The 26,700-nt window shown below is 40.2% G+C and overlaps 1 protein-coding gene across 4 annotated transcripts in view; it reads left to right on the top strand.

Moving 5' to 3' along the window:
• The window catches only part of PTPRC (protein tyrosine phosphatase receptor type C), a 128,627-nt gene that overhangs the window by 929 nt on the left and 100,998 nt on the right, over positions 1–26,700 (top strand). The window lies entirely within an intron of this gene.

Below are 26,700 nucleotides of genomic sequence, written 5' to 3'. Positions count from 1 at the left end.
ATGATTATTTCCTCTGAATACTCTTGCGGGGCCACCGCCCTTCCTGGGTGCTGGGTAAATCTTACAGCCTTGACGAGATAAAAATACTTAAACTCTTAAGAATCATGCAAATGATGCATTCTATAGGAAAATGTAACTGACCGGAGCTCCTGCATCTATTCAGCTTTAAGATCTTTGCACACTTCTGGTCCACTTAGTGGACATTTCTCGAACAGTTCCAGTGTGGGTCATGAGTACATTTTGGTTGATATTTAGTATGACTTCTTATGGTGGAGGATCGAAAAGCTTTATTTAAAAATTGTTATTAAAAGGATATTTGAAATGGTACTTTTGCAGATTTCTAAATAAGTTAAAAAAATGGGAAACATATTTTTAAAAATCTTGCTTATTGTAATTCACTTTGAAATGCCTTTTTAAAAATTTTCCACCACTCTCCTTTTCTCTAAAAGACAGGACAGAAGTTCTCTTCTGAACATGTTACACTGTTAATTTAGATTTTGTGAAACTAAAGACAGTAGAAAGCAGTGTGTATATATATAAATATTTTTTCTTTAACTGCAAAAATGGATTAAATATTTTTTATGTAGGTATAGCATTTTGCCTTAGTACACAAAATGTTTATTAAGTTACCATTCCTATGAAGCTGGTTATCACAATTAAAGTATTATAAGAAATAATAATTTTTATAAGGTAATATGTGTATTATCACGTCAGAGTAAATTTCCATTAAAATTCTCACTCAGAAACGGTTGCACAACTTTCTAAATGGGATATTTTGTAGGCCATAGAACAAACTACAATAAAACTTTCAACTTCGCCTACTAAGGCTTTTTACTCTAAGAAACATCTTTGAATCTATATTCAACACGAGAGTATAAAATGATCTAGAAACCTTTAAACAAATTTTGCTGAATAATTTGTACCATAGATAAATGGAGAGGTATACAAAGATTTATTTTGAAAGACCAAGTTTAACCTGAACTGCTCAGAGAAACCCTGAAGGCAAACGTTTTTCTAGTCTTCCTGTAACATATACTCATTTTTTGGGAAAAAAAATATAGATACAATTATCTAGGTGTGCAAATCTTGTTTATCATACTTTGAAGTCGCAAGAGAGATTTAATGATTCACTGCATAATTTGGGAAATTATTAGTTCTTTCAATGATATATTTTCTTTTATTAGCAAGCTGTGAGCTGGAGTATATGTTTTATTTGAAGGTGTTAAATTGAGTTTAATGTTTATAAGAAATATTAGACATAAAATTTATATTGTGCATTCTAAACACATAAAGAAATAGAGCCAAATGGAGAGAGACATCAATGGATAAATGGATGCACAACTTGGATATGTTATTTAATCTCTAAAATACAAATGTTGGCAAAGTTCAGCTTTCCCAGAGCAGTCACAATGCTGGGTTGAGTTTTACATAAAAGTCAGTAATCTCTTTGCTCTGTGCCTCTTTGCTGAGATAACAGGAAACCAACATTTTGTTTAAATTTTCTAAATAATTCGGGGGGAGAGAGATGGTTTCAAGAATGCAGGTAGAGATGAATGATCTCTGGCTTGAACAAAGTATGGCCAGGTTACAGCTTTGTACCGTCACAGCTATGAATGCAGGAGTTATGTGAGTTATGAGTCATAACGGTTAAGAGTTGTTTCCTGGACATAGTTTTTCATTTTTCCATCTACAAAAAATAAACAGCTTATGTTACAAATGTGTACTGGGCCTTGCACACTTGCAGGAGTTCAGTCTAACCGAACGGAATTGGATCGGCAATCCTATTAAGGTCTAAATGCCATGTAGAGATCTGGGGGTGTGGGGATGAAGATGTGCTGATTTTTTGAAAAGTATTTTTCCTAATACACATCTGCCTGGGATCCTTATTGTTGCTAGAATATGAAACGTGTTTGGTGAGGGAAAGGTAAGGTGAGGTTAGAGGTCTGCTTTCCTTTTCCACCCTTGCTCTGCGGACTGAGCGCAGGGTCAGCGCACTCAGTACTGAGCTAGGTCCTTGCTGTATCCTGGGTTACGTGGTGTCCTTTTGATAGTTAACCTCTGTAAGAATATAGATGCTTCTACATGCTCACACACACACACACACATGAACAGGCTAGTTATAATGTGTGGGCTATATATATGTTAGTTACTTCATTACACATACAAACACATATATGAGTATATATTGGTTTCTCACCTGCCTACTGCTTCTCTTATTTGTCTGCTTTTAAACATTGTGGTTCTACAGGCCTCAGTCTTCGGCCAGTTTTACTCTCATTTCTAAATTCAGAGTTCCTTACCATCACCTGCTATGTCCTAATGGTCCTTATTCTGTCTCCAGACTCGCCCCTTACACGGGTGAACCTGCCTCCTTGCCTAAATGGAATCTTGTTTCATTGCCTTGCGTTTTTGCAAAAGAGAAAGTCTGAAATATGTACATTTAAATGGTCCCCAAGTCTTATCACTTTACTTGATAAAGATCTCTAAAATCTTTCCCCTCTTCATCTCCATTGCCATCCCTTTAATTCATGTCTTTATCACTTTTCACACTCAGTATTGTAACGATCTCCTCATCTGTCCATTTGTTTTCATACCCTACAGCTTTAAAAATAAAAAATGAAAGAGGAAAACACCCTCCGACATCTTCTCATCGCCTTGGTTTACATTCTAAACTCACTGCCGGGGCACTCCTCAGGGAGATGGGAGCTGGGCAGGGATATTTTTTCCTTTTGAGATGGACTAAAATAGAGCAAGCAGGAGGCAGTTTGAGCACCCCGCTTCTCTCCACTTGCTCCAGGCCTTTAAGGTGCTGTACAAATCCTGTTTCCCCTCTAAGTTCTCTGTCATCACTCTTCCCACAGAATGTCTCCACCGTGAGCCTACACATTTTATCACCCTTGCCTGTATAAAAAACGAAGCGGTGTTTCACATACCGTTTCAGTTTGTTGCTCTTGGCATTACTCTTTACCAACCAGCGCGTGCTTGCCGGTGTGACTCACAGGAAAGCGGGAACCACCTTTTTGGTCTCATCTGTGCTTGATTTCTTCCCAGGTGCTGAAACAGTAATGGCGTTTTTTATTTTTGGGGGGTGGGGAGCATACCTGCAGATTATAATAGTATAGAAATGAGGCTGGGGTTGGGGGAGGAGATGAGAAAAAAGCAAAGACAGAAAGAGGAGAAATATAAGATGAAAAAACTAGCTAGAGGCCAAGTGGAAGGATGGAGGCTGTTGGATAAAATGAACAATTTTATCAAGATTAGATAAAATCATTTTAGATCTAAATCTTTACAGGCGTTGCCCCTCTCCTCATTTCCTTCTTTCATATCATTTTACCTTTTACCTGGGAAGAGCCTCTAATTTCTTAAAAATTCAATGTTCAAGAATATTGTTGCTAAATTTTTCTTGACTTGCTGTTTTGGACATTCTTGTTAGAGCCATTTTGTTTGATGGATCAGTTTTGTTCTTCAAATCCAGATGTCCTTGGGGCAAAAAGTAAGAACTAGGAAGGGAGGGACTCATGTGGCAGGGGTACAAGACACCTGGGGCTTGTCCAGCCTTCCCGCGGACCCGCGTGGGCGGCACTTGACCTAGATCCCTGGGGCCATATCCAAGGGCAGATGGAAGACAGCTCACCCTGTCAGCCTCACCGTCTGTGCACAGCAAGCCTGGAGGAGTCTGAGCATCCCTTCTTCCTAAACAATGTGACACTGAATTTCAGTCTGAGCAGGTGAAGAGCAGAGATTTGTAGTCAGGTTGATTAAATTTGTTACTGAAAGTCCAGCGTGAACATTGCAAGGTTTTGTTTTCAGGCCCTGTGTACGTAAGGCAGTGGTGCAGAGAAAGACATTCGTCCTCAGGGCAGTTCTCTGGTCATTTTCAGTCATCTTCTACGTTTATGAGAATTGTTAGGAGAGAAGACAATGGAATTTAACCTAACCTCAGTTTAAACTTAATTTAATCTTGTCTAAATAGTTTTTTTCATTATAAGGCGCCCAACCACATCAAAGCTGCCTAACACTAAAGAATTAATGCTATGACGTTTACAAGCATAAAGATATTAGTAGTAGTCTTATAAGCAATGAGGATTTACTATATAGCACAGGGTACTACATTCAATATCTTGTAATAACTTATAATGGAAAATAATCTGAAAACTGAATCACTTTGCTGTACACCTGAAACTAAAACAATATTATAAATCAACTGTACTTCAATTTAAAAAAAAGATAGTAGTCTTATGGAAGGATAAAGAAAAAAATATTGCAGGCTATTCATTTAAAAATACCATATAATATCTATTTCTACATAGTTCTGAAACACATGGAAGTAAATATAGAAATTATTAGATTTTTTGTACACAGCTAACCCAACCAATATTTAGATTAGAAAATGTTTAATTATTTCCCAAAATCTTTAATATGCATTCCTTTAACTGTTAACTATATACATCAATATATTACTTAAATTTCAGTCTCTCAAGAGTTTGGGGAATGGCTCTTATAAGCAGAATATTATGTGTTCAGATATAACAACAGAAACAAGAAAAAATAAAGAAACGAAAAGCTTCCTACTCTTTCAGCTGGGACAAGCATAAGTAAACAGAAAGTCAGTGAAGTACTCGAGAACTGTTCATGTCCCATCACTGTATCTTCCGCTGATTCATTTTTGAAAAGATAACCAGGAAGATTATCAATGCTTTTATTAGGTTCTTTACTGATGACCCAAACTGAAGCAAACTTTAACATCTTTTATGGCGCGAAGCTAGCCAGTGTTGAAAAGTAAACATTCACTTCCTGTTAAAAATGAGACACACGCATCTGAAGTGAACAAAATTTGCCTTACTAAAACTTCAGTTTCTCCTGTAAGTGTATTGCAGGTGTGATAAAGTTGTAACTATGTGTCATGATATCTAAATGAAAATAATTGTCATTCATATATTAAAAAATTTACTTTCAAACAAAATGTGATTGACTGGAGGAAATTCCTCAACCCCCTGAAAAAGTGATCTTCTGGAGCAGAGCCTAAGGGCTGAGGGCACCTCAATGTCCTGCTCTGATGTACTGTTAGGAAATGAGCAGCTGGCAAAGAGCACTTAGCAAAAATCCCTGATGGATAAGAAGAATCTCTGTATTGTCAATTAAAAAAATGTCCCGGCAGTCATGAAAAGGGATTAGAGACACATGTATAAGTAATAGTGTTAAGAGATGTTATCATAGGGACAGTATCAAGGGAATAAAGTGTGGTCACTGTATTTTAAATGTATCTGCTTAAAGGAAAAAAAAAAACAATCCTTCATTTACTGATAAAAGAGACACATTAAGCATCATAGGAAGTGAGTCAGGACCGATTCCAAATTGGAGAAGACTGTGGCAGGTGGAATGAGAAATACATTGGAAATCAAATTCTATGAATTGTACCATCTGGGTCGAATAATTTTCCACTTTTGATCCACAGTTTCCTCATCTATAAACTGTCATTGGCATGAAAAGTGACAATCTTGTCAAAATGCTTTGAAAACTATGAGATACTCTGCAAAGTTGAAAATTCCATGCAATCAGCACACAGCTCTTCCCCACTGAAACATAGGTCCCAGTCACACCTCTTCCTTGGAGAGTCTGAGTAGATGAAGCTGGAGTCTGTGTGGCAGAGGAATAAACCCTTAGGAATCTTTGAATGTTTTAAATTTCGTATCCCCTGTTTTAGAGGTTTGCAAACTCCTCTGGATTCTACTTCTTAAATGGTTTATAGATCCATCCTGTATCACAGCTCTGCTCCAGAGTCTTATTTCTTACTGTAACCATAGTCTGGAAACTTGCTTCTCCTCAGACCCCACTAGGACTATCTTTGTAAAAGGCAAAACTCACCTTTGCTCATGCCTTCTTCAGTGCCTCCCAGAGGGATAGAGAACATATGGATCCTGTAATTTTGATCTCAGGAGTGTTTTGACTCAACATTTATGAATATAAACATTAAATTAGAATATACCAACATTTTTGAGTTTTCCTTGAAAATAGATTTCACACAAAAATCTCCCTCCATTAAGCCAATTTAATTCTGTGAGTATTTTTTAATATAACTTAATTGAATCATTACCAGTCTTTCCATTTTTATTTTACTGAACTAAAGTTCAACAGCATCAGTTTTCATGTAGCTTTTACAATTGTTATTAAATTCATGAATTGATTTTTATTCACATCACATTTACTGATTATGCCTGTGGGAATTTTTCCTTTACAGCTATTGTTTTTCTAAGTGTAATTTTTCTTGTCAAGCAATATACGTGCTTAGTCTCTCAGTTGTACCTGACTCTTTGCAACCCCCCTGGACTGTAGCCCACCAGGGTCCCCTGTCCATGGGATTCTCCAGGCAAGAATACTGGAGTAGGTTGCCATGCCCTCCTCCAAGGGATATTCCCAACCCAGGTCTTCTGCATTGCAGGAGGATTCTTTACCATCTGAGCCACCAGGGAGGCCCTATTATTTTTCCAAGTGTAATTTTTCCTGTCAAGCAATACAGATCTAAATTCTCTCAAAGGCTTTAATTTTTCTATGTAGCCAGAAACAACATTTCCTGTGTGCAGTTTTAGACACTGTTGATTTCTTCCTTTTTTTTTTTCACATTTCAAAGTCACATAAAATGTAATTTATGTGATATAATTTTTCACTGTTGTCAAATTTAAATTGGGCAGTACTAGCCATCATCAGATCTATTTTGTGTTGATACCTCTATTAGTAACACCCATTTTGTGATTGAGAGCTCTTTCAGCAAGTTTCCTTTGAGATTTTGAGTTTTCGTTTTTTCTCAGGTAGCCAGTGGAAACTTTAGAAACACTTATTGGACTGTTGTACAGGTACTAGCATTATTATATTTTAATTCTCATTTGTTTGTGCCAACTTCTTACTAACTGGTGGAGCAAAAGATAAATAGAACAATCAACAGAAGTCTAAAATGTTCTCAAGACACCATGGCAAGTGAAGTAACAGAATAAAGTGTCTAATGGGCTTCCCTGGTGGCTCAGATGGTAAAGTATCTGCCTGCAATGTGGGAGACCAGGGATCGGTCCCTGAGTCTGGAAGATCCCCTGGAGAAGGAAGTGGCACCCCACTCCAGTAACCTTGCCTGGAGAATCCCATGGACAGAGGAGCTGGCGGGCTGCAGTCCACGGGCTCACAGAGCTGGACACGCGAGAGCAACTGACACACAAGCACCCTCCTCTGTTCTCTGCGCGTTTAGGGAAAATGAAAGCAGTGAGCACAGCACGCGTGGCTCTAGGGGAATCCCTCTAGATTTCTCCAGCTGTGTCTGGAGCCACTTCGTGACATGTACTGTATACTCTGGTCACTTCCATTTCCCTAAAATACAGTGTTCTCCTGCCTGCAGGCTGTTGCAGCTCTTCCCCACTGTGCTTTCTTCCCTCCGTACTGTTTTTAAATTGGGCAAAGAATAACTGCTCTTCAAAACTGAGTTCAAAGGTCACCTCCTGCGGGCAGCCCTCCTGTACTTGCCCTGGTCTTCTGCTCCTTTCTCTCTTGGGCAGGTCCTCTTCTGACCTGGAGGTCTTTTCTCACCGCCGCTGGTGAGCTCCCGTAGGTTTTCAGCAGGTCTCTACTCATTTACCAGAGAGTTGAACGGTCCAACCCAGCTCTGTCCTTGGAAAGTACTTAAGTCGTGGAAATGATCCGAATTGTCCTTTTGTTGTTGTTCCTTAAGTGAATTATTCACAGTAACATTTCTATGTGATAGAAAATTTCAAGAAATAGACAAAAGAAAAAAAAATCTCAACTCCTTGCTAATATTTTTTCTTTCTTTCCTGCTGTTCCTCTCTTTCAGTCGCATGCTGTGTATAAAACTGCATATCCCATTTTTTCCACAGATGAGCCACGATCATTCTAGACAACTCAAGAAATGCAGAAATCAATACATAAGGAAATAAAAACCAGTTACCAATACCCATCAGCTAAATACTTTATGAGTATTTCATTTTACCAGACTAGTGAACCCTGTTTCTCTATTCGTGCGTTCATTAATCAGTGCTTTGTGAGCGTTTTCCCTGTGCTGTGAGTTGGGCACACCATATTCCATGGCTTTCCTTGTGTAGAGTGTGGTCTCCATGTGGCCGTGCAGCTTAGAGATAAGGTTTTACATCTTTCAAATTCCTTTTTCTTGTGGTTCTACCTTGTGGCTTTCGGGATCTTGTTTCCTGGGCGAGGGATTGAACCCAGGCCCCCTGCAGTGGAAGCATGGAGCCCCTTGGACCAGCAAGGAAGCCCTAAATCCTCCAAAGTCTTCATAAGCTGTCTCCTTAAAGTGATAGCATAACTCGCAACAGGTAATTATTTGTGTTCTCAATCTTTTACAACTGATAAATCATTCCTTTAAAATCTACATATAGTACATTATTTAAATAAAAACTCTATTCTTGCCAGGCTACATTTAGGCCCCCATTCCCACCAGATTTCTTCAGCAGGCTTTTGGTTATGGAAATTTTGGGGCTTCCACTGAGTTGTAGAGATTATTATTAGATATTTAATCAATCAAGGTGGTAGATGTATGGAGGAGCTGGCCAACAGTATCAATTTGTTTCAGTTTGTTTATGATTTAAACTGAAAATAAAATATTTACTTGGAGAGGAATTTTAAACACACACACACACACGTACACACACACACACACACCACACAAACAAATCCTCCACTGTTTCTGGTGATCTTTCACAGTAGTTTTCTAAGGCCACCCCCTCATAAAGAGTGGGAGTTGGTGGGGGGTAAGTGTTGGGATTTCTTTTTTCAAATTATTATTATTATTTTAGCCATGCCATGTGGCATGTGGGAATCTTATTTCCCTGACCAGGTACTGAACCTGTGCCCCCTGCATTGAGAGCATGGAGTCTTCCCACTGGATCACCAGGGAAGTCCAGGGTTGTGATTTCAGACCAAGTCTATCTGATTCTAGGTTTATTTTTTCAGCCTTCCTAATGGTCAGCTTAAAAGCAGGGAAACTTGCACATGGCTGCCTGGTGATGAGCAGCTTACACCAAGACTGAGGGGAACGTAGTTCCTTAGAGGTGATTTGTGCAAGATACGCATTAATCCACATCCACCTGATTTAGCTACATGAGTGAGCCATTGTACCCTGAGCCGCTTCCGTGTCTTTAGTGAGACCTAAGACTATCTCTTATGAAAAGCAAAAAGACATCTTTGATTAATTGGTCTTTACTATGAATATTGATGCCATGTTGATAATGCAAAAGTGATGGATTACCATTGTCTTAAAAAGGTGGTTAACAAAAGTGTAGCACCAATTCTGACTTGAGCTGAGTGACAGAATGGAAATACTGGATTTCCCCATACCTAATTTGGTTTTGATATTATATAAAGTGAAAGCTATTGAATAATTTACCGAAGTATCTAGATTTTTTTTTTTTTTTTGCTTTTGAAGCTTGAAGCAAGGGAAGTAACTTGACCTTTGCTAAACACTTTGATCATGGAAAACATGAGGTTCTCACCTCATTCCAGGAAGTGTAGACACCAGACTGTCTTTTCATAGTCATCCCAGAGGCACAGTAAATGAATCAGGTAGAGCATTCTTACAGTCTGCTACTCCAGGAATAAGTTGATGATAACTTAAAGGAAAGTAAAGGAAAAAATATATCTATTGTTTGGTTGCCACGATGAATGTGGGCTGCCAATCAGATAATTCAGGCCAAATATTGTACTCTGACTTCTCAGACTTTGGTTTCTAAACCCCTTTTGGAATACTAAACCAAGACTTTAGCTTTTCCCGATTAAGCCCTGTCTTCCTGCTTTTCGGTGGTCCGTGGTTTTATTTTCTTAATTTGCTTGTTGATTCTTCAGGCGTGATCAAGATCTATACTCACAAAAAAAGCATAAAGAAAGTGGAAGACACCAGTTCAGAGTTTTGACTGTGAGAGGAAGTGATGATATGAAGGAGGTAGATGAGGACAAGAAAAGGGTCGGGAAGTTGACAGAAGTAATTTAAAGAGATGATACTGGACATTATCGATACCTGCTTCAAAATGTATGAGTTCTCAAACCCCCTCTCGTCATCACTTTGTATTTCATTCTTTTACATTTCTGCCAAGTTTATAGGGGCAATTCCCCCCGACCCGTATTTCTTTCTTTTAGTATTTACTTTTCTTGCTCACTAGTAATTTCATCGTTACTAGTAACTAGCAGTTAAACTCCATCTTTGAAGGCCGTTTACATTTGCCCATATACATTGCCATTGCCACCTTTTTCCCTGCTGATTTTGAAGAACTCCTTGATATTGCAGATAGATAAACATGCTTACTGCTAGTTAAAAAAGAGATGATACTAAAAATGCTGGATTCAGGCAAGTTCTACTTTTAAAGTGCTGAAGAAATTAACCTTTGACATCTTGCCTAGACTTCATTCTGAGCTGTCCAACTACGAAACACGAGGGAAATTACCTCTTAAATTCTCAGCTTCAGTAGCTGTACAATGGGAATCATGACAGCAGTTCTTAAACAAGACAATTTACTCATTGATTTAATTGTTTTTAGAGCCCCTGCTATGTGCCAGGAACTGCTCCAAGTGCTGACATAGAGGTAAATACACCAGGAATAAAAATAGTGGTAAATAGTGGTAAATACAACTTTCTTGAAGCCTACATCTTAGCAAGAAAGATAACAGAAAACCAAATACATAATCGAGAACATGCGGATGTTGATGAGTATTGGGAAGGGAAGCAGTGTGATATGATCCCCATCAGGTGGGGATAAATGGACCTTCAGACAGAGTGATCAGGAAGGCTCCTTTGAGGAAGTGTCGTCAAGCTCCTTGTTGGCTGCCAAGAATATAAAGATAAGTGTGAAGAGTAACTGGCAGGTGCAAAGACCCTTTGGAAAAAGCAAACAGTGGATGGGTTCCCGGCCCAGAAAGGAGGTGAGAAGCCTGCAGTGTGGCAGGTACAGATGGAGTACTCAGGTGTGCTGAAGAGGGAGAGAGCAGCAGAAGGGCAGGTTCCCTGCACCTCTTGGGGGTGGAAAGAGTGTGGACTCACCCTAAGTGCAATGAGAAGAAGCCATTGGAATTTTCACACAGAGAATGACCTAGCCTCTTTTCCCTCTTCAGAAACTATCCTGGTGCTGTGGGGAGAGCAGGCTGGAGATGAGACAAGCCTGGGGACTAGTTAGCAGCAGGCGAGATGGCAGAAGGGAGAATCTGCACTGAGTGATGATGGTAACAGAAAGGACAGATTGGCACAGGGTCTGGAGAAGTTGCGGTGTGGAAAGGAAGCAAGACTTTGTGCAGGATGACTCATTTTTTCCCCCATGAGCAACAAAGATGGGAAACATCCCAGGAGGAGGCAGACAATCCAGGGTCTATTTTGACCACGCTTGAATTCTCATTAGACATCCATCTAGAGATGTGGAGATGTCAGCTGGAGTTAAATTAAGCATGAGGGGTCTCCTGTTTAGTGGGATTGACATATGCACCCTGTTGATACTGTGTGACTAATGAGAACCTACTGTGTAACACGGGGAGCTCTGTCTCTGCTGGCGACCTAAACGGGAAGGGAACTCAGAAAAGAGGAGACATAGGTGTGGGGGCTTCCTTGGTGGCTCAGAGGGTAAAGAATCTGCCTGCAGTGCAGGAGGCCCAGGTTTGGTCCGTGAGTTGGGAAGAGCCCTTAGAGAAGGGAGTGACCACCCGCTCCAGCATTCTTGTCTGGAGAATTCCATGGACAGAGGAGCCTGGTGGGCTGCAGTCCATGGGGTCACAAAGAATTGGACATGACTAACACACACACATACACACACACGTATATATGTGTATATACATGCACATATATACTATAAAAAAGTATATATATATCTGGGTCACTTTGCTTATCACAGAAACTAACAAATACTACAAAGCAGCTCTACTCCAATAAGTTTTTTTTTTAAGACTAAGGGGCTCGTTAGGTCTTGATCGGAGCCATAACTTTGGGACTCACTGTGTGCAGATGGATTCAGAGCCGAGGGACCGACTCTGAGACACCTGGAAGAATGTTCAGATGGAGAAGGACCGGGGGCTCGAAGCTGAGGCCTGGTGCACCGTTTTGAAGGGGTTGGCAGGAGAGTTTAAGAGAAGAATGTGAGAAGGGGTAGCTACTGGGAAAATGGAGAATGTTTTGCTTTGGATGTTGAAAAAAAGAAGTGATGATTGTGAAAGGCTTAACATGTTTGCTGGCCTGTAATAAGAATCCAGTAAATCCCAGTAAAAATCCCAATTCATGACTCCTCTTGAAAGGTTATTGATCAGAGATTATGAATTTACTAATTATTGTCAAATAGCCCCATTTGACTTGAATATTATCACAAAAATAAGTATGGATGAAGTTATAATAACATTTAGAAGCATGGTATATCAAATACCACATATATGTGTTACATGTGATATATCAAATATCAAGTATCTTACATATCATATGCATAGCTTGCTGGCTTAGCTATTAAAAAAGAAAGGTACAGTAGTTTTTAAACACAAACTGTGTAAAATATCTTGAGAACTTAATGAATTAGGAATTTAACTCAAAAAACGATGCCCTGTTGAGTCTATTGTGGGGACCTTGTTTTGATGCTTACTGATAAAAAAAATCCTTTAAATACTATTTAAGGCAATACTTGGACAGGTTGTGGTGGGTTGTTAAAAGTGAATTTGTTCCATTAAAGGCTTATTTCTTTTTTTGAAATATAGTTTATTTATATTATTGTGTTAGTTTCAGATGTATAGTAAAGTGACCCAGTTATATATATTTTATTTTCCACTATAGATTATTATAAGATATTGCATATTATTCCCTGAGTTATACCATAAATCCTTGTTGCATATCTGTTTTATGCATAGTAGTGTGTATCTGTTAATCCTATGATTTATCCTTCTGCCTTCCCTTTCCTCTTGGTAAGCATAAGTGTGTTCTCTATGTCTATGAGTCTATTTCTGTTTCTTACATAGGTTCATTTGTATTATTGTTTTATATTTCACATGGAGGTGATATCATATAGCATTTGTCTTCCTCTGTAAGAGGCTTATTTCTAAATCCAATTTTAAATCTTTCATTTCCTTGAGAAAAGTGAAAACAACTGGTTATCCCATAGGCTTGTACTAGGTGGAACTAACAGCCTTGATAACTCTGCAGCTTACACACCGGGATTTGTCCTTTCGAGACCACACACAAATAAGATCTTAATTTCAGGCTTAGAGGTTTTCTTAGTGGTAAATCTTCAGAGGAGCTTATTTTTGTACTCACTGGTAGTTAACTAGCAAGAAAAGTAGTGCTGCCCAAATACTACTCTCAGCATTTTACAAAGGTGATCTCGTTTGACTTAGGTGCACAACCATTACCAAGTCCGGCTCATACTTGTGTTCGTTTGTTTCCCGATAAGTATTGCAAAAGCTAGTGGTCCTGTGCTAAGAGGGAATAGGTAGATTCCCCCTTCGCTGTTGTTCTGGTTTTAAGTACAAAGCCTGAGAAGGAAGGAGCCTAGGGCCCCTCCCGTGTGCCCGGCGTGTGGCAGGACGAGCTGCCTGCGCCACGCTGCTCTGTCTCTTTCTACATTTTCTGTATTCAGAATCCTGCAGACTATCAAATAAATGCTCCGACAATCCTTGGTCTCTAGTCTTAATAGAGGACAGCGGAATTATTAAGATTAAACCCAAAGAGTAAGTAATATTGATATTATCACATTTAGTTTTGTGGGATGGGGTTTCACTTAAGTTGAAAGTCGAATGTTTGGGTCGTTTACCGTGATCCCAGGAATGAAATCACACCGAAAAGGCTCAGCACAGGAGATGGTTGTAGGGCCTTCTCTTTGGCCCTGCTGGATCTTGGTCCAGGTATAAAGCATAGTTTAGGCACAACTGCTTCATCACACGTGCACACAAGGTTGGGGCTGGGGGAGAGGGAATGAGAGAAAGAGGACCTTAAGCAGTCTCTTCCTGCAGGGAAATAGATGATCATGCTTGTGACGATTGCATCAGTGAATCAGAAGGCCTAGCTGCTGTAAGACCATCCACCTGTGTGTAAGGAGTACGGTTAGCCTGGTACAACCAAGTCATCCATTTTCAGAGGCGTTAGCCCAGTGATGGAGCAAGTATGACTTGATTTGCCCCTTGTTTCAAGGATGAAAGTTTAAATGAAGGGAATGACTTTCCATCTAAATAAAAGAACTCGAAACAGCTTTCCATGTGAGCAGCTGCGATGCTGGTTTGCTCGCTGGTATCTTGAGAACAAATGGAACCCACAAGTCTACAGATTTGAGAGAGGGAGGTTCTTACAGAGAGGAAGACTGTTTTCAGGGTGACTTACAACACAAACTCACCAAAGCCTTTGCAATACAAGAGGATCCCTGTTCTCAGAAAAGAAGGGGATGCTACATTGAGGGCATCTAGAAGGCGCTGACGAACGAACCACTGGGAATAGCCAGTTCGAGGTCAAAGGCATGTAGAACCTCAGCATTCCGGACGTGGAACAAATCAGTACAGTGTAAGCAGAACTTCAAAGCTGAGGAAATAAGAATCACAAAAATGCCTTTAGTTGTCAAATGTAAAATTTGTGCCAGTTTCGTCACATTCTATTTTTCAGGAGTGCTGTAAAACTAAAGATGTTGTCTATTAACATCAGTTTAACTTTACATGTTTTTCCCATCTCGCTTAGTCAATTTTCAAAACAAAAAAAAAGTGCATTAGGCTCAAGGAATCTAAAATGACTTTTGTGATCCTCAACAGAATGCCTTCTCTTAAACTAAATGTCAAAATGTACTTTCTAAGTATGGGCTGGTTACAGAGAATGAACGAGAAAGCACTTCATAAAGTGCAATGAAATGAAGTCATAGAAGGAATTCTTTAAGAATTTGGAAAGCCGTGAGGGAATACGAAGTTCTGTTATTACTGTAATCATTAGCTCTCTTTTGGTTTTTCACTTTGTGAATTAGAATAAAAGTTGCAATATTGATTTAAAAAACAAGAAATGTTCTCATATTAATCTATAAATCAAATGGAAATATGGAATATTCAGCCCCTGTCAATGTGTACTCCTATTTTGTGACCAAACTATTCTACAAATATCTGTATTTGCCAAAGACCAATGGACTAAAGAAAAGAAAAAAAATCAATGCAACCCACAAAGCCTTGGTTTTGTGGAATATTTGCTCTGATATCTATTTTGTCAGTTTTTGAAAGAAAATTCTTATCATGGATCTACCTTTTTTTTTTTTTTTTTTGGCTTTAAGAGTAATCTTTATATTTTAAACTGAAGTGTTTATATAATGTTATTTCTGAAAAAGAAATCCTGTGTCTTTTAATTCACCCTTTATTCTATTCCACATTGAATGTAGAAAATATTGTTACAATTCTTTTAAAACTAAAGCTTAACTCATTTAAAAATCTAATTTGGCTTTCTTTGTCCATGAATTTTATCAGAAGTAACACTTCTTAAGGGTATCAGATACCATAGCCCGCCTGTCTTTCTAGGCTTCCAATTTATGGGCTGAACATCTGGATTTGATGGGCAGGCAAATATTTCCTTCCGCTGACTTTTTACATAATCCTTTCTTACAGATGCACATGCCTCAAGTTTGTTAATAAAATGGACATGACTTTCATATCTACTGTTTTAACACATAGTGAATTATGGAATTTTCAATGACTTCTTTAAAATTAAATACATTTAAAATTCCTTATAAAAACAATATTAAGAGCCACTCTAAAAAGTATTAGGACCACAGATGTTTTCCTTTAGAGTGTTAATTGATTTAAGATTCATCAAAATGTTGTTAAAACATCCAGAGGTCAACAGTAATGATAGCACATGGGGCAGATTAAAGTTCTTTTTGTACAAAAAAAAGAGAGAAATGGTAGCTCATTTAATTCTGATTAAAAAATTAACTAGGAGGAAAATTAACAGCAGTCTGACATCTAAAAATGCCATTTGCTTTTTTTTTTTTTAATAAAGAGGATTTAAAATTAGGACTTAAAAGTTACCTGGTAACCCTCCCCCCCCAAAAAAAATTTATGTATACAGGCTACAGGTACTAGTTTTGTTTTCAGTGAACAGAGGAGAACTATACATTTATTTTTTTAATCCCTTGTCCTCTTTTACAATTGTAGCAATTAACCTACTGAATGTTTTAGTCTTCAAAACAGAGTACATAACAAGCAATGTTAATCCCACTTTTGCTCTAAATGCATGAGTATGAGAATGAAAACACTGATTAATTTTTCTTATCTATATTATCAAAGTTACTGATAATTAAGATCAGTGAAGGTTTGGGGGGACTTTTATCTCAGGAAATATATCATGGATTTTATCTGTCAAGCAAATTCCATTAATTGGGTAGCAACATCTTGCTGAGTACATGACTGATTTTCTTGTGTTTTCCTAGTATTTATATTTCATGTTTATGGTCAAAATAAGTTAATACGTACATAAGATAGGAAAGGACCATAAAAACTTGTTTTCCTACTAAAATCATAGACACTGAGGATGCCTTTATTCCTTTCACTTTATTTTTAGATAACATATTTGAATCTTATTGCACTCTTCACTTGGAGAAGGAAATGACAACCCACTCTAGTAGTCTTGCCTGAGAAATCCATGGACAGAGGAACCTGGTGGGCTACAGTCTGTGGGGCCCAAGAGTCAGACACGACTTAACAACTAAACCTCGACCACCATGCTCTTCACTATTTACTGAGAGTCAAGAATTTGTTAGGTGCTGTTTTGTTTTGTTTAAATTAGCAGCAATATTTTCTGCTTCTTTTGTGGTTAGGATTCCCAGAGATGTTTAGAGAGAAAGATGAAGGGAATTTGGAGACAATTATAATGTAAGGCATCATTATTTATATAATCATAGAATTTTAGAGTAAAGAAATCCTAAAAAAGACTTTAGAAATCATCTATTTTAGCTCATCTACTTTACGAGTGAAAAAGACTGAAACTCAAGATTGTTTAGGACTTGCCCTGTGTTATATGCCCTAAAATGAGGAACCCCAGTCCAGAAGTCCTCTTGTACACCCTAAGGTTCATAGCAATTTGCCTGACAGAATGAAATGAGAACGAGATTAGGCGTTTAGGGATGAGCTTTGAACCTTGACCCCATCACCAGTTTCTGTTGCTTCAACTCTCTCAGACTCTTCTGGGTGGTGTTGGGTCAGTCACTTGATGTCCTCGGAGCTCAGTTCCCTAAAGTGAAATGAATGCAGTCTGAGTGTGATGGACGTCTTGGGCTGGATAACTGGGCTGGCTTGTGCATTGTACCATGTTCAGCAGCATCCCTGGTCTTTACAAATGAGACATCGTAGCCTCCCTTGCCCCCTTCTCCCCTCCACCACAGTCAGTACCACCCAAAAGTCTTTAGGCATTGCCAATGATCTGAGAGCAAAGTCTCAGACCCTCATCGCCTTCCTTGGGACTAGTGGTTTAGCTGAAATCACTTTTTGAGGACTCCCCCGGCAGTACCATTGTGCAATTCGGGAAAGACATAACCCTCGGATGCTTTCAGGAAGGACATGCAAAGCATTGTTCACCAGGAAGTTTGATGGGTTACTGTTTAAAGTGACCAAAGGGGACATTGATTTTTTTGTTGTTGTTTAGAAACTTGAAAGATCAGAAATATCCACAAGTTTGAGAATTTAACTATAGCCGCAAGACAGTAAATAGTAAAAAGGTTTAAGAAGGCTTAACAGAACAATATAAAAACGTCTTCATTGTAAGGACATCATTGTTTTTTTCCATGTTAAGAATGATCTGTGTAACCAGTTGTCCCAGAGGCAAAACAGCAATTCAGTCCCTATTTCATCGATGAATAGAGACCCACTTCTAATCGTAGGGGGCCACAAGGCATGTCCCTCTCTAAGACCAGTTCAACTGTGTCAGGCAGTTGTCTCTGATAAGATGTGCTAGAACCAACCTTAAGCGTTTCCTGGTGAAAAGGGTCACAGATGTGTTTGCCTTGTTTGCACAGGGAAGAAAGAGGTACCTACCATCCTCAGGTTTTAAACTAAAAGATATTGTTGCTTTCCTTCCTTTCTCTTCGTCGTCGTCAATATCCGCCCCGCCGCCCCGCCGCCCCGCCGCCCCGCCGCCCCGCCGCCCCGCCGCCCAGCCGCCCCGCCGCCCCGCCCCATCGAATCCAACACCTGCCAGGAGAATAGGAGAGGCTAATTCAGAACAGGGTATGCTCGGGAGCTACCAGAGGGATCGCAGAAACTTGTTGAGCAATTGGTGCAGCTCGGCTGGGCACCGGGTTTAGGCTGTTGGCCGTGCATTGCTGCGAGTTCCCCGAACAAGTGCACTGACTTAAGGTTTTATAGGAAATACGCATCATGGAGTTGGTGGGGGGCCGGGAACCCAAGGAACATTTAGTTGCTATAAAGTCGGAGCTGAGAACTTAAACAGGTTGGTTATGTTCTGCCAGATGGAGATAAAAATTGAGGCAGCCACATCCTGTGACTCGAAGTTGTGAAAGCAGACACAGGCAGCCTTCTAGCAGGGAGTCGTAGCAAAGTGCACGAGACAAGGAGATTCGATTAGAGAGGAAAACCAATTTTGTTTCAACTACAAGATGTGTTTCTCGGGTTTATGGAACATTTAAAATGCAGCATAGCATGGAATTAAGATCATTTTACACCAGTAGGTGTAAATAGTAAATAGTAGTATAAAAATACAATATTTACATGTATATGAATATTTAGACTAAAGACTTTGATTTCCTACAGTAAAGAAAAGTTTGGGCTGATATAAAAAAAAAATTGGTTATTACAGCAGAGAAAGTTACCTGTGTCTTTTCTCTAATCATAGTGTTGATAATTAACTGTTTCAGAAAATTAAGTTTTTCCAAGTTTACTAATGGAGAAAAGAAGCTTTTCTGACCCTGAATACTCACCAATATGGTGCTTTAATTTTTTTTTTTCATTAAAGAAATTCAAATTTTGTACCTAATTCCATTTTCTGTATTTATTGAAATCAAACAGTGAGGACTTTATTTCTCCCCAAGCTAAGGTAGAGAATGTCAAGAATAAACAATGTTTCTCTCTAAATAAAAATAGATTCATTAAGAATATTTGCCTATAATCTCAAACATATCTGAATGAGGTAGACTGAGTTTTGTGGATAAAAATCAATTGTCATTTAAAAAAAATAAACAGTGCTTTCATTTTTATCTATCTTGCTTCTTCCGGGTTTCTGAATGAGTCCGGAAGCAGAAGTGGCAAAACACTGTGAGAAAACTTTGGCTCTATTTTTTTTCAATCTCCACCCAGTTGGAGATACCAGAAGTCTGAGAGGAAAGTCCATTCTTGCTAAATACGCATTTCAGGGCTGCATCTCCACCGCGGCGCTTGGGTACCCTCAGTTCAGTTGCTCAGTCGTGTCCGACTCTTTGCAACCCCATGGACTGCAGCACACCAGGCCTCCCTGTCCATCACCAACTCCCGGAGTTCACCCAAACCCATGTCCATAGAGTCGATGATGCCATCCAACCATCTCATCCTCTGTCGTCCCCTTCTCCTCCTGCCCTCAATCCCTCCCAGCATCAGGATCTTTTCTAATGAGTCAGCTCTTCACATCAGGTGGCCAAAGTATTGGAGTTTCAGCTTCAGCATCAGTCCTTCCCATGAACACTCAGGACTCATCTTTAGGATGGACTGGTTGGATCGCCTTGCAGTCCGGGGGACTCTCAAGAGTCTCCTCCAACACCACAGTACCTCTACCCATTCAACATTTCTGCTCATGTGCTAACATCCATGCTTTCATTTTGAACAAGTTCTTGTAGGTTTCTTGTTGCATGGGCTTCCTCCAGGCCCCCTAAAAATCGGTGAGCATTGGTAGCATCTCTTCCATAATTATACAGACTAGTCTAATTATGTTTAGATATTGAACTGTAGCCTGGTAACCAGCTCCATGGCCTAGCCCAGTTTTTTTTTTTTTATATTCACATTTTTAGGAAAGAGGTTGATGTGCCTGTAGGTTGCAGCCTTCCACATCCCCACAGGGACATCTGACCTGTCTCATGGGAATGCTCTTCCCTTGACATTTTAGTTTTTCTCAGAAATATTGTAGGGCTTCCCAGGTGGCGCTAGAGGTAAAGAACCCGTCTGCCAATGCAGGAGACACAAGAGATACTGGTTCAATCCCTGGGTTGGGAAGATTCCCAACCTTCCTTGAAGGAAGGTACAGCAACCCACTCCAGTATTCCTGCCTGGAGAATCTCATGGACAGAAGAGCCTGGAGGGCTACAGCCCACGGGGTTGCAAATAGTCAGACATGACTGAACAAGTAAACAGCACAGCACATAATCCTGTGAGTCCCTGCAAGGACTGACTTTTCCTTGTTTGCGTTTATATCCTCGGGTGCAAATGCTTTCGCATTAGAGAGTGGTCTTTCAACACATCTTTGCTGGATTCATAAGAAATGAATGAATGAACCCTTAGAACTCTGAGGTTCCTTGTGAACACAGGAACATTTTAGACTGTTTTGTATAGAGACACTGATACTGATGGCTGCTATTCTGAGAGAAAAATGGCAAACCACTGGGTCTGAGTAGGATGGTATTATGTTACTTCCTTGTATCAGGAGGGCATGGAACAAAGCAGCGTGCAGCATGAATACATGAACTAGTGAAGGAAACACGGAACGCCAGTGCTTTGCATCCTCCGGAATTGGAGGACATGGAGACAGAAAGACACGGAGAGGCTAGGACGGTCCTCGTGACTGGCCAGTCTCTAGTGCGTGAGAAAAGCATTTCCTCCACGTGAAGTGGTTTGGGTCATAGAGCCTTTTTACTTGGTCTTTTACAGACTAAGGTAATGAGTTTTCTGTGCCTCTCCCCCCTTTCCTGTCCCTCTCACCCCCAAAAAGCTGGTTAACACTTCAGCATTTGTAACCTGGGAATAGTAAATGAAGCACATCTGTCACACACACACGCACACACAAACACACAGATGATAAAGTGATGAAATGGCTCTTTTGTTCTGATGCTAGTTTCCGGAAAACCCTACTCATTCGGTCCCCCACAATGACTGTTGAGAACACAGCACGTTGTTGGAAGCTTTTCACAATGATCAGAGAAGACATCTTCCCTTGGGAGTAAGTCTCCAGAAGAAAAGACATTTGTTAATGAGACTTGAGAATATCCAGTTGAAAAAGCAACGTGCTCCTACCTCATGGTAGTGGGTAGCAAACATCTCCCCTGGTAGGCAGTGCTCTGCCTCTGCAGTAGTGAACGAGAAAGGCCATTTTCTACATGGGCATGGTTTTGATAACAACATTTTTTCCCCAAAGTCTTAATGGTGAACTTAAAATTAGGGACCAAGTGATTTCAACCTACATTCAGAGAAGTGAGATTCTATTTCCTTAAGATTGGAAACACAACATGGATCAGTGGAGGTGGCTGTTCCTAAGGTGCCCAGTCCTAAGGGGGTGTCCACATGAGTCCCAAGTCTCTGGCAATCAGGTACCACATCCTCACACTTTGATCTCCATCTTGTGCTCCTGCCTGTGGTCACTGGACACATACAGTGTCACAGCAATTACTTGCTTATTTCCTACAAGGACTCAACAGATGTATGCTTCACTCTGAGCCAAGGGACGGAAGACACAGCAGTGGTGGGAAGTGTCTGGCCCCTCCCTACATGGAACCTCCTGTGTGATCCCCCCGGAGATGTAGAGGGGACCGAAGCTTCAGGCAACAGCAGGTGGGGGGCTGTCTCAAGAATCGGACAGTGTGCATTTGATGACCAAGCCGATGTGGTCCTGAGGGTTGGGTGTCTTACTTTTTCCATGGAACTAATTCTTTAGTTTGTTGTCAAAGAAGAATGCTTTGGCAGTTTCTCTTTAAAATGCATATCATTATACAGAAACCCTTGACCATAGATATGTGACTATTTTAGACAGAGTCCCTGATCTGGAATTTCCATGTCGAAGACCAGGAACGGTTTGAGTCTCTCCATGTAAAGGCACAAAGAACTCTTCAGAAAGATTTTCTTGCCGAGGCTCTTCCTGGCAAGGTGTATGCAAGTCTCTCATGTACATTTGCCAGGGTTTACTTGCATCATTTTCAAACGTGTTAATTTTATAGGGGCAACTGGTACTCCTTAAATTGCCTATTTTGCATTTAGTTTGATACTTACTGTGTTTTTTTTTTTTTTTTCATTTGCTTATCATCTTTTGCATTTCCTCTGTGAACTGCATTCTCCTAGTTTGCACATTTATCTTGGGTGCAGCTATGTTTAAAGTTTGATATAAAACTGAGTGGAAGAAAAGAGAGGCATATATGTGTATAACTCAGGGTGATGGTGAAGGACAGGGACGTCTGATGTGCTGCAGTTCATGGGGTTGCAAAGAGCCGGACATGACTTAGTGCCTGGACAACAACGACAAATATGTGTAAATGTTAGATACAAATGTTGACACCAGCAGTAGAACCAGAGCAATGAGGCTGCTGAGTCAAGACTTCCAAGTTATTGGAGGTGCCATAGTCTAGAGGAGGAATCATATGTGTTCTGACCAATTTTCCTCTTCAAATGACTCTTAACCATTAGTTTCTGGAATGTTCAGGGGAGACTTGTGGGGCCATTAGGAAAACCAGCCTTTATCCTTCTAGTTCAGTTCAGTTGAGTCGCTCAGTCGTGTCCAACTCTGTGACCCCATGGACTGCAGCATGCCAGACCTCCCTGTCCATCACCAACTCCAAAAATTTACTCAAACTCATTTCCATTGAGTCAGTGATGCCATATAACCATCTCATTCTCTGTTGTCCCCTTCTCCTCCTGTCCTCAATCTTTCCAGCTTCAGGGTCTTTTCCAACTAATCAGTTCTTCGCATCAGGTGGCCAAAGTATTAGAGTTTCAGCTTCAGCATCATTCCTTCCAATGAATATTCAGGACTGATTTCCTTTAGGATTGACTGGTTTGACCCCTTTGCAGTCCAAGGGACTCTCAAGAGTCTTCTCCAACACCACAGTTCAAAAGCATCAATTCTTCCGCACTCAGCTTTCTTTGTAGTCCAACTCTCACATCCAACTACTGGGAAAACCATAGCTAGTCAAAGGTCCTTAAGAAATGTAGGTGACTTGGGTTGTGAACCCAGAGCCTCTTCTCAGAGAACCTACCTCAGGCACAGAGGTCAGAGTGCATGTCCCTTGCTTGGGGAGAACTCTTCACTTTCTGCTTCACCCCAAACTTCCACCCTTAACCACATGCCAATCTGACCCCTCTTCCAGCAGCCTCATGAGAACAGTATCTCAGCCGACTCTCTTTCGTTTCCTTTCTCAAGGGAATTGCACAATCTGAATTGAAACAAATTTTAGAGGCCATTAATATCAATGTATCCATTTACCACATACCCTTCCTGTAGAGGGGATTTCCCTGGTGTCTCAAGTGGTAAAGAACCCACCTGCTGATGTAGGGGATGTGGGTTCAGTCCCCAGGTTGGGAAGATCCCCTGGAGAAGGAAATGGCAACCCACTCCAGTATTCTTGCCTGGAGAACCCCACGGACGGGGGAGCCTGGTGGGCTGCAGTCCGTGGGGTCCCAAAGAGTCAGACATGACCTAGCAAGTAAACAGCAACTATAAAAGGAAAGTCTCCTTTGGTGGTGAGCAGGTCAAAGTGTTTGAAATTGGTGGTTTCAGAGCCTCCCCATTATGACTGGGCCTCAGACATTTCAGTTCTAGTGCACCTTCTTGAACATTCTTTAAAGTAAATTCCATTCTTCAGCATCGTTATGAACCTTGAAGAGTTTTCTTTATGTGGGTCATATCTCTACTGACCATAATGAAAGAGAAAACTGAGACTGTATAGTATTTATTTACTATTAATTTAATAATAAAAACAAACCCCATAGGTGTGAATATAAACAGTATTTATAATAATATTTATTTAAAATAATAAATGTTTATTATTTATTTAAAATAATCACATATTACAAAATAAGAATTTAGTAAGGCTAGTGGCAATGTTTTATATTTTTATAAATCTTTTTAATGTCTGTCTTAGTAGAAATACTTGGGTTCTCATATCTGCTTTTCCTTTTTTTTTTTTTTTTGCCACACCACATGGCTTGTGGAATTTTAGTTCCCTGACCAGGGATTGAATCCAGGCCCTTGGCAGTGAGAGTTATGAGTCCTAACCACTGGACTGCCAGGGGATTTCCTGCTTTTGCATTTTGACTGTTGTTATATCATATGCCATGTAGCCTCTGGGAATATCTATTTTCTACTAATGAGTGGGGAAAAAAAAGGGAAAAAAAAGGCATTTTGTGAAAATAGTTTTGGCCTTGAAGACACCTTGACAGATTCCTGGGGACCCTGTGAGTCTCCAGAACACACTTGGAAACCTACTGACTGAAACCAACTTGGTAAATTTCTTTCTCTTACATTGGCATAAAATAGGATGATACCTTCTTCCATATAATATTTCAAGTATTTGGATGTATTTCTTATATCCTCACCAACACTGTTTTATCTTAGAAAAAAATATTCTACATTTTCTTAGATTTCTATGCTTGGCACGTTGTATTTTATCCTCTGCTCCCTGCACGATTGGGTTAACCTCTTTTGAATACTCCAGGATTTCAATTCCATTCTCAGTGTGGTGTCTGGGCTGGATCAAGCTCTTCAGACACCTAGGATCTTGACTCAGCACACATGTGTCTTTCTAAGAATGACTATCAAGAAGTGACCACATCCAATTAATAGGCTAACTTTTCACATTAAACCCTGGTGATCTTGGAGCCCACATAAGTGGGTTCCTGTGACATATTTCTCAATGCTATATTGGCTTCTAAATAATAACATCAACAGGAATAATCATTAAAATGACTGACACTATTCAGCACTTGAAATGTGCTATGTTGAATGCAATATTCATTCGCTCACCTAATTCTTACAACAGTTCTGTGGTGTACATACATTTGTCATCCCTATTTGATAGAAAAAGAATGGGAAGTGTCAGGAAATTGGGTAAGTTGTTTGAAGTTACATGGCTCATAGGAAGCAGGGTGAAGATGTAATCTGAAACCTTTTGACTCTGGTTCATTTTGAACCAGAGGAACCAGGAATGTTCTGGAGGCTGTGTGTTTAGATAAATATATAAAAATACAGTATAAGCCTGTATTACTATAAACATAAATATCAATGCATATTTTATTTTTTTGATTTTTAAAAAAATGTTGGCTGTGCTGGGTCTTTGTTGCAGCACCCCAGATTCTCCAGTTGGGGCACTTGGGCTTACTTGCCTCTAGGCATGTGGGATCTTAGTTCCATGATCAGGGATCAAACCTGCATTCCCTGCATTGGAAGGTGGATTCTTAACCTCTGGACCACCAGGGAAGTCCCTCAGTGTATATTTTAGTCCAGAGCATCACAGGTGGGAGTAGTTTATTTGGTAGCAATGAGAGGGATAAAGTAGGATGACAAGAGAGAGAGAGAAGAAATGAAAAAGTATTTAGGAAGACGGGAAAAAGTCTCAAGCTTTGTCCTCCCCTTATGCTGGAGACTCCTGCTGTAAATCTATCCAGTGACCGTCTATGGGGTCACACAGAGTTGGATACGACTGAAGCGACTTAGCAGCAGCAGCAGTGACCTTCCACGCACAGACCAGGGCCACTCGCTGCTTTTCCAGGACAGCCTTACAGATGCTACAGACAGCCGGCTCCCGGACAGTCATGTTTCTGTTCTTTGAACTTGCCTGCCGGTGTTTTCATAGGAATTATGAAAATGATTATTTCTCCTTTAGCTCTGAGGTCTTCATTTCAGGCCCTTGTTCTTTTTCTCTTAAGGGATCTGATAATTATTTGGTTTAACAGGAATTTAATTGCCAGGTGTCGATGAGGAAATCAAACGCTGGGTGTGATTTAAGGTGGAGAGTAAGGGTGAGGTGACAGGAGAAGGAGGGGAGAAGGAGGCAACCCGGCAAAGTAAACGTGACATTTCTTAATGGAAAATGCAGACTGTAAAACTCCACCTGCAATACTAGGGCAAAAAACAAATATTGAATACATTCATGAACAGACCAAAGGGTGATGTGGATTTTAAACAATGCAATTGAGGATGTGAGTATGAGTAATTTTTTTTTGTTTTCAGTTATTTCAATATTATCTGAAATGAAGTATTAAAAAAGAAGGGCAAGAAACTTTATATATTAAAGATCAAGACACTGGGAAGCCAGATACCCCACAAGTAGAGCAAATAAGATATAGAACACTATTTTGTGGAAATGAAAGAACTGCACGTATCTTTTATGTGCGTGTGCCCAGTCACTCAGTCGTGTCCGACTCTTTTGCTACCCCACGGACTGTGGCCTGTCCTCTGTCTATGGGACTTTTCAGGCAAAAATACTGGCGTGGGTTGCCATTTTTAGGGGATCTTCTCCCCCCAGGGATCGAACCCACATCTCCTGCATCTCCTGCATTGGCAGGCGGTCCTTTACCACCGCCCCACCTGGGACGCCCATATCTTTTCAAGCAGTCTTTAAGCGATGGTCGGTCAAGCTCTCGTTCTGGACTAACCCATCCATTTGTGCAGCTGCTGCAACAATGCGACATGTCCCAGTGTGGGGGCGAGGGGCTGAACTGCCACGGTCCCCAGCCAGGGCACAAACCACCTGCCACAGGAGAAGGGGAGCCTCTGTGTCCTACTTCCTGGGGGCCACCACAGCCTCCCGAGTCTGTGAC

Source organism: Bos mutus, chromosome 16 (assembly GCF_027580195.1).
Source record: "Bos mutus isolate GX-2022 chromosome 16, NWIPB_WYAK_1.1, whole genome shotgun sequence".
NCBI classification, from domain to species: domain Eukaryota; kingdom Metazoa; phylum Chordata; class Mammalia; order Artiodactyla; family Bovidae; genus Bos; species Bos mutus.
This window is presented reverse-complemented; position numbering and strand designations above follow the sequence as displayed.